At 43.1% G+C, this 12,837-nt stretch overlaps 1 non-coding gene across 1 annotated transcript; it reads left to right on the top strand.

The window, feature by feature from the left end:
* Positions 1 to 10,759: 10,759 nt before the first annotated feature.
* On the top strand, positions 10,760 to 10,865 carry LOC140817606 (small nucleolar RNA R71). The gene has a single exon (XR_012114820.1). It is a non-coding gene; the product is annotated as a small nucleolar RNA R71 (small nucleolar RNA).
* The last annotated feature ends 1,972 nt before the right edge of the window (positions 10,866 to 12,837 follow it).

Raw genomic sequence — 12,837 nt, 5'->3', positions numbered from 1 at the left:
TCAGATTGAGCCAGATCTGATTTCGAGGATCAAAGAAGCACAAAGAACTGATCCGAGCGTGCAGAGATCGATTGATATGGTCAGAGCTGGTCATATATCAGAATATCAGGTCAGAGATTCTGTTCTGTATGTGAATAACCGCTTAGTGGTGCCAGAGATTTCAGATTTGAGACGACAGATCATGTCGGAAGCACACTGTAGTCGGTTCAGCATTCATCCTGGTGGCAGGAAGATGTATAACGACTTGAAGACACAAATCTGGTGGAAGCAGATGAAGACAGATATTGCAGAATTTGTGTCTAAATGTCTGAATTGCCAGCAGGTGAAGGCAGAGAGAAAGAAGCCCGGAGGTTTACTTCAGAGTTTGTCTGTTCCTGAATGAAAATGGGACCATATTTCCATGGACTTCGTGACGAAGTTACCTCGATCTTCGCGGGGCTGTGACGCGATTTGGGTTGTGATAGACAGACTGACCAAATCAGCGTGCTTTATTCCGTACAGGATGACTTATCGACATGATCAGATGGCAGCGTTGTATGTCAGAGAGGTCGTCAGATTGCATGGTGTGCCGAAGTCGATCGTATCAGATCGAGATCCACGATTCACTTCTCACTTTTGGCACAGCTTGCAGCAGGCTTTGGGTACGACTTTACACCTGAGCACTGCTTATCATCCCCAGACGGACGGACAGTCAGAGCGGACTATCCAGACTTTAGAGGATATGCTGAGAGCTGTAGTACTAGATTTTGGTACTAGTTGGCAAGATTCATTGCCATTGTGTGAGTTTTCATACAACAACAGCTATCAGACGAGCATAGAGATGGCACCGTTCGAAGCTTTATACGGAAAGAAGTGCAGATCTCCGTTGTACTGGGATGATATTTCTGAGGTACCAGAGTTAGGGCCTGATATGATTCGTGAGATGACAGAAAAAGTGAAGATCATTCAGAAACGAATGAAGACGGCACAGGATAGGCAAGCGAAGTACGCCAATATTAGACGTAGACCGTTAGTATTCGAACAGGGAGACAGAGTATTTTTGAAGATTTCACCTTTCAGAGGCGTTGTCAGATTTGGCAAGCGAGGAAAGTTGTCTCCTAGATACGTCGGTCCGTATGAGATTCTTGAGAAGATTGGCGATCGAGCTTACAGACTTGCTCTTCCTCCTTCACTATCCGGTATACATGATGTTTTTCATGTATCGATGTTGCGCAGATACATGCCGGATGATTCTCATGTCATTCAACCTGACGAAGCCGAGTTAGATCAGACTTTGAGCTACGTCGAGCAACCGATACAGATTCTGGATAGGAAGGAAAAGAAGCTTAGAACCAAAACCATTCCGCTTGTGAAGATTCAGTGGAGTCGTCATGGCATCGAGGAAGCAACTTGGGAGACGGAGTCTGAGATGAGACAGAGGCATCCCGAGCTATTCCTATGATGTGAGTCTTTCTTCCCGTTTTAATTTTACTGTTTTGGGTATACTAGTGTGATTACTGGTTTATAAGTTCGAGGACGAACTATTGTCTAAGAGGGGGAGAAATGTAAGGCTCGAGAATTATCAACTGGCATTGATGCTAGACTCATAGAAGTAAGAATGCATGAATTATGAGATTTTGAGCAGCAGGGCCGAAGCCACATCGCACCCGCGGTGTTAAGACTACCGCCCCCGCGGTGTAGGTGATAGAAAATTGGGAGATTTTGCGAAGTAACACCGCACCCGCGGTGCGCGCAAGACCGCACCCGCGGTGCTGAGACCGCACCCGCGGCGGTGCAAGCGCCGCACCCGCGGTGCGTGAATTTCCGAAAATGATAGGGCTTCCGAGAGCTTAGCGCACCCGCACCCTTACACTGCCGCACCCGCGGTAATGCGTGTCATGTGACAAACATGAACACTCGTCCCTTTGCATGCAATATAGATTATGTGTCTTCATTTCCTTGCATTGCATCTTCTGAGAGCCGAGGGAATTCAAGGAGGAAGCTTTCACTTCTTTTGATTTTCAACTTGAGAGTTTGCATGATTTAGCCATCCGAATTTTGTTCCGAGTTAAGATTTGCGATCCTTACAGCGTTGGCTACGAAAGGATGTAAGTATTGTTCATTTCCAGCATGTCTCGATATGTATGTGCTGGGGGAATTCAGATTTGAGTTAGAATATGTGTTCTTGATATATAGAGCATAGTATATTCGTTGTCGGATCGATTTTCAGACACCGTATGTTATTGGCTCGATTTTCAGCATGTATTGTGTTGAGAATATGCAGATTTCAGCATGTGTATTGATAGTATGAGTTGCTTGTGATTGAGTATGATGGAGTAGACTATTAGTGAGTTATCGGTATCGAAGAAGTACGCTGTTATGCCGTCAAATTATATCAAAACCGAGTATTGAATTGTATATGTGCTGAATTGAATTGAAAACTGATATTGCATGTTTACATTGCCTTTCAGAGTTGTTATTGTCAGACTCGACATTCCGATTTCAAGATCTCGACAGACATTGTGCGATCAGAAAGGTATAATTCATGTGGTCACGGGATTGCACAACTCGATTCAGATTTGATACGAGTTTCCCTAAATCACATACTAGATTGTTATTACCTTGATTATGTAATGCCTTGTTTATTGATTTATATTCGAGTTCTGAGATAGGAGAGATTGGCATACTTGCCAAAACTAGACGTTTCGGTGTATCGTCGCATAGGAGCAGATTTGCTATATGTGTAGACCCTCGATACAGAGTTGACCGAAGTCTAGGAATAAGACGTACCGTTGCCCCGAGTGGTTGGCTAGGTGACAGACCGTCTTATTCACACCGGGATCCCTAGATTAGAAAAGAGTCGAGTCAAGATTTGAATTGTCGAATACAGATTTGTATTCTACTACATGTTTAGATTTATATTCATGTTACTTGACATATGCTATGCATTTGTACATGATTATGACATTGCATGCATCCATGTTTTATACTGGGATATGTTCTCACCGGAGTTATCCGGCTGTTGTCGTGTCTGTATGTGTGCATGGCAACAGGTGGGGCAGGATCGGGGTCACGAGCTAGATGAGAGATGATGATAAGTGGAGATCTCGGGCATCGCAGATTACTAGTGTTCCTTATGAAACTTGTACTACTTATGTTTAGAGTTGTCATTTGAACACTAGTGAATGTTTGTACGAACAGACATGTATGTACATTATGTTGTTTATTTCAGTTAACGACATGTTATGCTTTATCTATACATTTGAATTAATGTTAAAAGCAAATTTTTGACCCACATTTTCGAACAAAGATCCAATTAAATCCCAAAAGAATTGAGTTAGAGCCCGGGTCCCCACACTGTGGGTCTCACTAGTTCGTGCTTCAGACAGTTTCATTTGCAAATCATGCGAGTCACCAAATCAACAGTTCAATGCAAGTTTCCCTATCCCGAGTTCTGTTTCTAGTCGTGACCAACAAGTGAACACAAAGCGGCTAATTTTCAAGGTTGTACACAAGGAATTAGGGAATCAATATCATGAGGTTTCGAACGGCTAAAGAAGATGGGACGTACACTGATCATTTCCATTATGCACTTGTCAGAATTTTTATCTGACATTCCTCAACGCCTTACTTCTCCATCTATTTAGCCTTGGGATAGAATTTCATCCCTTTTTGGCTCCCTCACACCTTACATCCCCTTTTTTCATTTACAACACTCTTGTTGTAATACTTCTCTTTTTTTTTTTTTTTGGTGCATAATTTTCTCAAGTGTACTCCCTAAATTTTGAGTATATGGAATGTTTGTTTAGTTGGCTTAGGGATAACTCTTGAGGTATTATGCACAATTGGGACGAAAGTTATTCCGGTGGGTTCAAATGATCTACGCTATTTCATGTCACTGGTCGGTCGCGACTGTCAACAAAATTCATTCAAGTTCGACTTGCATCTCATGTCATTCCAGTTCCTCCCACAGAATCTTAAACTCGACTATCGTGTACACTACTAATAATACCCACAATGTACGCATATACAATAAACATTTCATTTCAATGGGATATTCATAACGTGTGATACGACTAAGTAACATGCAGTTCATTCATCCCACAATCATCATCGGCTACCAATTCACTAATGTCACCATCACTGCTACTCATGCGAGACACAGACGAATGCAAACAAATAAGAAGACGTACAACGACCCCCTCATACTAGACGTGTGCAATGTCCCCAGTGCACAAAAGACTCAAAACTCAGAAATGCAAACACAAATGCAGACTAATAAACATGAAAGCTAATAAACATGCTAGACTGAAACAATGATAAGAAAGAAAAACAGAAAAACGGCAAAGAAATAAAAGTGCGAAGTAGGGGAAACACTAAACTCCCCTGATCAAGCGTCATCCTCATCATACTCCGGCGGTGGCACTCCTGCGGCCTCCCCATGCTGAGAATAATCATACTGGAACTGGAATGGGGGAGGAGGTAGCGGAGTCGGTGGAATGATCGATGGGTCAACGCCCCCGTGCACAAGGAAAGAGCGCATCATAGAGTCAATGTGAGATAAGTGGTCCGTGACATAGGAGTTGAACTGACTCTGATGCGCTTGGAAGGCGAGATTTTCATCCATCTTGTCATTCTGAGTTAGCCTGCGGGGTTGTGGTGGGTGACGTGGTGGCACTGCAGTGCTTGATCCACCGGCATCCTCCGCCCGAGGGGGAAAGTCCGCCCGTCGTTTTGCTCTTTTCCTCTGCTCATCCTCCTGGCAAATTGGCTTCATCGGTTGAAGCCACTCCTCGTCATCCCTGAAATGCACCCTGGCCCGTGCACACAATTCGGAAATAATGGTCGGGAAGAAAAGACCTATGTGGCTGTTGTGGGTGCTCAATGTGATTTACGAGTTGATAAGTTTTCCCACATCGATGTCGTCTCCTCAGTGCAACGCAAAAAGTAACACCGCACGCTCTTTTTGCACCTCGCTTTTGTGCGAGACCGGCATCATCCGTCGGGCCACAAACAAATACCACAAGGCACTCTCCGTTCTCAAGTACTTCTCATCAAAACAGCTCGGCGTTCCACCCAATGGTTTCCACATTTCAAGGGTGACACAAAGTCTCGATAATCAGATTGTAGTCGGGATTAACCACCAATGCCTGGAAATTAGAGTCATCGACCTCGGCCGTCTCCAAGAGGGCGTTAATCGTGGCCGAATCAAACGGCACAAGTTTTCCTCTAACAAAAGCCCTACTATCAGTTCGTTCCACGGCATTGGCGTAGAATTCCCGAACCACCGACACCACAGCTGCCTTAGGTTGCTCGCCAAATTTGTCCCATCCCCTTCTTTCTAATTCCACAATCGGTGTCATGTATCTATCTTCAAAAAGTGCGACGAAATCCCCTCTCGACTATGGGATTTCTATGTATTTTAGCATGATCATATCTAGCACGAGCCTCCGCACTCACGAAACGTGTTCTATCAAATGAGGATGAAGAGGAGGAACTAGGATTACCTCGTTGCTTCTTGGGGGCCATGGGATTGAAGAAGTTGGAGCTTTGAATTGGAGATGGTGTTCTTGCTTCCGAAGGAAGATTGTGCCTTGCCGCCGAAAAATTGAGTGGAGATGGTGGTGCCTGCACAAGAAAATCGAAAAGGATAAAAATTGAGAGGAGTTATGGATTTGGGAAGTGAAATTTGGGGGAAAATTTCGTGCAGAATGAGGAAAAGGGAAGGGGTTCCGCGTTTTTAAAAGCTGTCGCGCTCGAGCGGTAGAAAACTACCGCTCGAGCGCCGAGTCCTCGGGAAAAAATTATTAGAGGCAAATGTTCGCGCTCGAGCGGTAAACGATTACCGCCCGAGCGCCAAGCTCTCTGGACATTTTGCATTTGCTTCGCGCTCGGGCGGTAAAAAATTACCGCCCGAGCGCCGAGTTCTCGGGAAAATTCACACTTTTCTCTTTTTTAAAAAAAAAATAATAAAACAACAGTAAAATAAAATATGCTGACACGAAAGAAACAGAAAATTAAATTAAATGCTAGAGAAGGGAAAGGAAAGTAAGTTATCAATTTATCGTCGAGAGCTAGACTGTCGGTCTGTCTAGTTCGGCATGTCTTGGAACCGGGTGATTCCAAGTTGTGGCTCAATTGTGCCACCCATGTAGTGCTTCAGGCGCTGGGCATTGACCGTAAATGTCTCATCCTTCCCGTCTTTCAATTTTACAGCTCCCGATGGATATACTTTCGAAATCACAAATGGACCAGACCATCGTGATTTCAACTTTCTGGGAAAAAGTCGCAGCCGGGAGTTGTAGAGTAGGACACTTTCACCTTCTTTGAACTCTCTCTCGATGATCCGCTTGTCATGGGCCTTCTTCGTCTTTTCCTTGTAGGTTAGTGCGAGATCATATGCTAGATTTCGGAATTCCTCCAACTGATCTAGTTGAAGCAACCGTCGTTCACCTGCATCAGTAAAGTTAAAGTTTAGTGCTTTTGTTGCCCAATATGCGCGATGCTCTAACTCTAGAGGTAAGTGACATGCTTTACCAAACAATAATCTGTACGGTGTCGTGCCTATTGGTGTTTTGAAAGCAGTCCTATATGCCCAAAGAGCATCATCTAACCTCACCGACCAATCTTTCCTATTGACACCTACCACTTTTTCCAGAATCCGCTTAATTTCTCGGTTAGACACTTCCACTTGACCACTCGTCTGGGGGTGATAGGGGGTAGATATCTTATGTGTGACACCATATTTGCTCAAAAGTTTTTCAAATAGTTTGTTGCAAAAATGCGTGCCACCATCACTAATGATTGCTCGTGGTGTTCCAAATCGGTTAAAAATGTTTTTCTTTAAAAATTTTAGGAGCACTTGAGCATCATTGGTGGCATACGCTTCCGCCTCTACCCACTTAGACACATAGTCCACCGCCACCAAGATGTATTTTTTCGTGAAAGAACTGGGGAACGGTCCCATGAAGTCTATTCCCCACACATCAAAAACCTCACATTCAATGATATTATTTAAAGGCATTTCATGCCGGTTAGAGATGTTACCTGACCGCTGGCATTTATCACAATGTAGCACATAAGAACGAGCATCTTTAAAGAGAGTTTGCCAATAAAAGCCACATTCAAGTACCTTCGATGCCGTCCTTGTTGGTCCGAAATGACCACCTACCTCACGGTCATGGCAATGGTTGAGAATTTGATCAAACTCTTCCTCCGCAGCACACCGTCTTATCATGGAATCTGCACAAATTTTAAACAAAAACGGTTCCTCCCAAAAATAGTATTTCACGTCAGAAAAGAATTTTTTTCGTTGGTGAAACGATAGGTTTGGTGGAGGTGTGCCTGTGACAAGAAAGTTAGCGAAGTTTGCATACCAAGGACAATTTCTCACCTCAAAGAGTTGCTCATCAGGGAACCAATCATTGATAGCGCGATCAACAGAATCATCACAAATAAATTCTAATCTAGACAAGTGATCTGCTACCACATTCTCGACACCCTTCTTATCTCTTATTTCTAAATCAAATTCTTGTAACAATAAAATCCACCGAAGAAGGCGTGGCTTTGCATCTTTCTTAGCAAGCAAGTATTTAAGGGCAGAATGATCAGTGAATACAATTACTTTGGACAAAACAAGGTATGAATGAAATTTGTCAAGTGCGAATACTACTGCAAGTAATTCCTTTTCAGTTGTTGCATAATTCAATTGAGCCTCATCTAAGGTCTTACTTGCTTAGTAAATTGTGTGAAATACCTTGTTTCGCCGCTGGCCAAGTACGGCCCCCACTACAGTGTCACTGGCGTCGCACATGATCTCGAAGGGCAGGTCCCAATCCGGTGCCACCAAGACAGGAGCCGTCACCAAGCGCTCCTTTAAATCCTCGTATGCCTGCAAACAGTTAGAATTAAAATCAAAGGGCATATCTTTCATAAGTAGAGAAGATAGAGGTTTGGCAACTTTAGAAAAATCTTTGATGAACCGCCGATAGAAACCGGCGTGGCCTAAAAAACTTCTAACTCCCTTTACTGAGGCTGGTGGTGGTAGGTTCTTTATGACTTCAATTTTTGCTTTGTCCACCTCAATTCCTTGCTCCGAAACCTGGTGCCCTAAAACAATTCCCTCTTGTACCATGAAATGGCACTTTTTCCAATTGAGCACCAAGTTCGTCTCCTCGCATCTTCTCAACACGGATCTCAAATTCTACAAGCACTCATCAAACGTTGCACCAAAGATAGAAAAATCATCCATAAATATTTCAAGAAAGGTTTCAATTATATCATGGAATATAGCAGTCATACAGCGCTGAAATGTAGCAGGTGCATTACAAAGACCAAAAGGCATTCGGCGAAAAGCAAACGTGCCATAAGGACAAGTGAAAGTGGTTTTCTCTTGGTCCTCAGGTGCGATTGTGATTTGATTATACCCCGAATACCCATCTAGAAAGCAATAAAATTCATGCCCCGCTAATCTCTCCAACATTTGATCAATAAAGGGAAGGGGAAAATGGTCCTTACGGGTGGCATCATTCAACTTCCTATAGTCAATACACACTCTCCACCCCGTAACAGTTCTCGTGGGAATAAGTTCATTCTTTTCATTTGTGATCACCGTAATCCCACCTTTCTTAGGCACACATTGATCCGGACTTACCCAAGCACAATCGGAAATAGAGTAGATAATACCTGAATCGAGAAGCTTAATAGTTTCCGCTTTCACTACCTCTTGCATCTTTGGATTTAGTCGTCTTTGAGGTTGCACGAGAGGTGAGTACTTCTCTTCCATCAAGATTTTATGCATGCATATCGATGGACTGATTCCCTTGATGTCTGCCACCTTCCAAGCGAATGCCCTTTTGTGCTTTTTGAGAACTTGAAACAATTTGTTCTCCATAGTATCTGTCAAAGCAGCAGAAATAATGACAGGCAATGTGTTATTCTCACCTAGGAATACGTACTTTAAGTGCGGAGGTAAGGGTTTGAGCTCAAGCGTCGGTGGCTCCTCGATGCTCGACTTTGGAGGGATCAAATCTCTGCGTTCTCCTAGGTCCTCCAGTCGCATCTTCATTGGCTTTCTCCATGGATGGTTGGCATTGAGATGTGCCACAATTTCAGTTTTTTCATTGTCCAATTCCTCTTCTCCCAACTCAGTAGTGATAGTGGCCTCCAAAGGGTCCCTAAAAGCATCCTGCACATAGTGAGAAACAAGAGAGTCAAAAGCATCAATTCTAAAACAGCTATCAGAATGCAGTGTGTGCTTAAGTGAATTAAAGACATCAAAAGTAATCTCCTCCTCGCCCACTCGCAATCTCAACTTCCCTTCTTGTACATCAATCAGTGCCTTGCCAGTCGCAAGGAATGGTCTCCCCAAAATGAGGGGCATCTCTGTATCCTCCTCCATGTCGAGCACCACGAAATCGGCAGGAAAAATGAATTTGTCCACTTTCACTAGCACATCCTCAATCACTCCGCGGGGGTACTTGACAGATCTGTCAGCCAGTTGCAAGGACATCCTCGTCGGCTTAGGCTCTCCCAACCCATGTTTCTAAACACAGAAAATGGCATCAGATTAATACTTGCACCAAGATCACATAATGCTTTATGAAAAACAACATCACCAATCATGCAAGGAATAGAGAAACTCCCTGGGTCTTTTAGCTTCGGTGGGATTTTGTTTTGCACCAAAGCGGAGCAATTTTCAGTTAAGTTCACTGTCATGTGATCCTCCAACTTCCTCTTATTAGCTAAAATATCCTTCAAAAATTTAGCGTAACTAGGCATTTGCATTAGAGCATCGGCAAAGGGAATATTGATATGCAACTTTTTAAACACCTCAAGAAACTTACCGAATTGTGCATCTAGTTTTGCTTTTTTAAGTGCTGCAGGGAAAGGAGGAGGTATAACAATTTTTGGTTGTGCAGTGGGTGCTAGTGTGGAGTTAGAAGACTTACCTTTAGATGTCGCAGTTTGCTCATCCACTGTTTGAGTTTTCTCTTTTTCCTTTGACTCCAAAACTTTTCCACTTTTCAACTTAATAGCCTTCACTTGCTCTTTTGGATTAGTCTCTGTGTTACTTGGCAAGGTGCCTTGCTCTCTACTTGCTATCATCTTCGCTAATTGACCAATCTGATTTTCAAGTCCCTTAATCGACGCATCCTGATTTTGAAGTCTAGTTTCAGTGGATGAAATAAACTTAGACATCATTTGCTCCAAGTTGGACTTTTCTTCTCTAGGAGGATCGGATCTGTACATCGGTTGTTTGCCATATTGTTGTCCTCCTTGCGGTCGATTCTGACTGTTCTGACCGCCCCATGAGAAGTTGGGATGTTGCCTCCACCCAGGATTGTATGTTCTCGAATAAGGGTCATGCCTTGGGCGGTTTTGGACTCCCACTTGGTTCATTGGTGCCTCATTTTGCACATAGAATGGATTGTCGTCTTGACAGTCCTTCGCATAGTGTTCCCCTCCACACTTTTCACAGAATATCTCTTGAAGACGCATCGCCGTGCCACCCACATTCAAGCTGTCTATTTTCCTGTTTAAAGCATCAAGTTGTGCAGTAATAGCAGAAAAATCAGTTACCTGGTGCACTCCTGCACTTCTCCGCTGGTTGTTCCTGTCAGATTGAGGATGATAACTGCTAGCAGCCATCTCCTCCAACAACTCATATCCTTCTTCCGAAGTCTTCCTCAAAAGGTTCCCACACGCAGCAGCATCTATCATAGTACGGTTAGGAGTAAGCAAACCGTAATAAAATGTTTGAACGACTAACCCAAGTGGTAACTCGTGATGTGGGCATCTTCGTAGTAGGTCCTTGAAGCGTTCCCATGCCTCATATAAAGATTCCTGATCGAATTGAGCGAATGTTGTAATGTCTGCCCGCAGCTTCATGGTCTTGGAGGGAGGGAAGTATTTGATGAGAAAAGCTTTCGCATGTCCTCCCATGTAGCGATCGAACCTACAGGCAAACAATTTAACCACGCTTTAGCTTTATCACGTAAGGAGAAAGGAAATAAATGCAATCTAACATCATCATCAAAAACTCCAGTGAATTTAAAAGTATCGCAGATTTCAAGAAAATCCGCGATGTGCGTGTTTGGATCATCCACTACAGTTCCTCCGAATTGGACTGTGTTCTGAATCATCTGGATTATGGCTGGCTTGATTTCAAAGTGATTTGCCCGCACGATAGGTCTCACAATGCTAGGGCGTGCACCCTCCAAAGAAGGTTGGGCATACTCCAGCATCGGTATGCGGCGTGGCATCTCGACTTGTCTATTTTCACGCTGTTCCTCCTCACGTTCTGGCTCGTGTCTCTCCATCAGTTCTTTAAGCCTCTGTTGTTGTCTTCTCCTGCGGAAGGTTCTTTCAATTTCAGGATCGAACTCAAGTTCCACGTCAAATGACTTTGGCATGCACTGGAAGGGATATCTGTAATAAAATATGAAGTGTTATCTCAAGAGAAATAAAATAATGCTAAAGAAAATAACTAAAAATAAAATTGTAGATTAACAGTCCCCGGCAACGGCGCCAAAAATTTGATCGAGCAAAACTTGCACTGTGATATCCTCAATAAAAATATGATTTTGTATGCTCAAAATTAATCGCAAGTGCACGATGTCAAGTAATAATATAGTGTACGAGAGTACGAGTATCGTTCCACTGAAGACTGTGTTTTACAATTGTTATTTTCAGTTATTTAACATTTAGCAACGAAAATTGAGTTGTGTGATTATTCCTACTATGCTCAAATAAATATGCAATTAAAATGATTCAACAAGTAATGAATGAGAATTTAATCTAAAATGTTGAGTTAAAATTCACTGAGAAATGGATTTGTTGGGAATCTCGGTTCACCTACCCCTCGTTAATTAATTAATTCATTCGATCTTGATCTACGCTTCCGACAGGATTTCCTAATATATTGAACACACTCTCTCGAGCTATGCCAAACTAATTCTACTCAATGAAGTAATTAAATATCTTTAATTATTTATCAAGAGCAAATCGCATTTCGATCTATGAAATCCCCTAGTTTTCGACCGTTAGGATTATGACTATCGGCACGTATCCAATTTCATATATCTATGTAAATTGTAGATCCGCGAATTATACTACTCGATCCTATCACTCGTTATTCTCTCGAACTCACTCGTGATACGAAAACATCGTTAAAGTTAGCTACGCTTTAATGACACAGTAAAACAGTAGTAAAATCAAGAATAACGCACAACCGAAATATACATTAATTCAAACCAACGTTCGGGGTAGGATCCCCTTTAATCCCAACAAATAATAAAGTTAGCTACTAGAATTCATAGTAAAAATAAATGCAACAATGTTTAAAAGATAAAAACTAGATTAGAAATACTAGGCGAGACGAAATCTGCGAAGAACGATGGCCGAAAAATCACGAATCTTCAATCCAAGCGCAAAGTGCTCTCAAAAACTCTCGACGGCTGAAGAATAATGTCTGAATACCTCTGAAAGTCGACCCCCAACCCTTCCCATAGCATTCTTCTTCCAAAATAAGGTAAGAAATCGAGCATGAAATTTTTCCAAAAATAGGTGGCGCTCGGGCGGTAGAAAAGTACCGCTCGAGCGCCACACCTTCTGTAAATCTCCTTGGGAAGTGCGGCATTCGCGCTCGGGCGGTAGAAAACTACCGCTCGAGCGCCGACTCTTCTGTACTTGGGCATTGTAAAACATCTCTCGCGCTCGGGCGGTAGAAAATTACCGCCCAAGCGCCGACCTTTCTGTCGAGATGCTTCGGCATTTCTCTCCTCGAGCTCGGGCGGTACAATTTCACCGCCCGAGCGCCAACTCTTCTGCCCTTTTTGTCTTGACTTGGCACTTGGC

Source organism: Primulina eburnea, chromosome 16 (genome assembly GCF_022965805.1).
Source record: "Primulina eburnea isolate SZY01 chromosome 16, ASM2296580v1, whole genome shotgun sequence".
Classification (NCBI taxonomy): Eukaryota; Viridiplantae; Streptophyta; class Magnoliopsida; order Lamiales; family Gesneriaceae; genus Primulina; species Primulina eburnea.
Note: the sequence above shows the minus strand (reverse complement) of the source record. Positions and strands in the feature narration are given on the sequence as shown.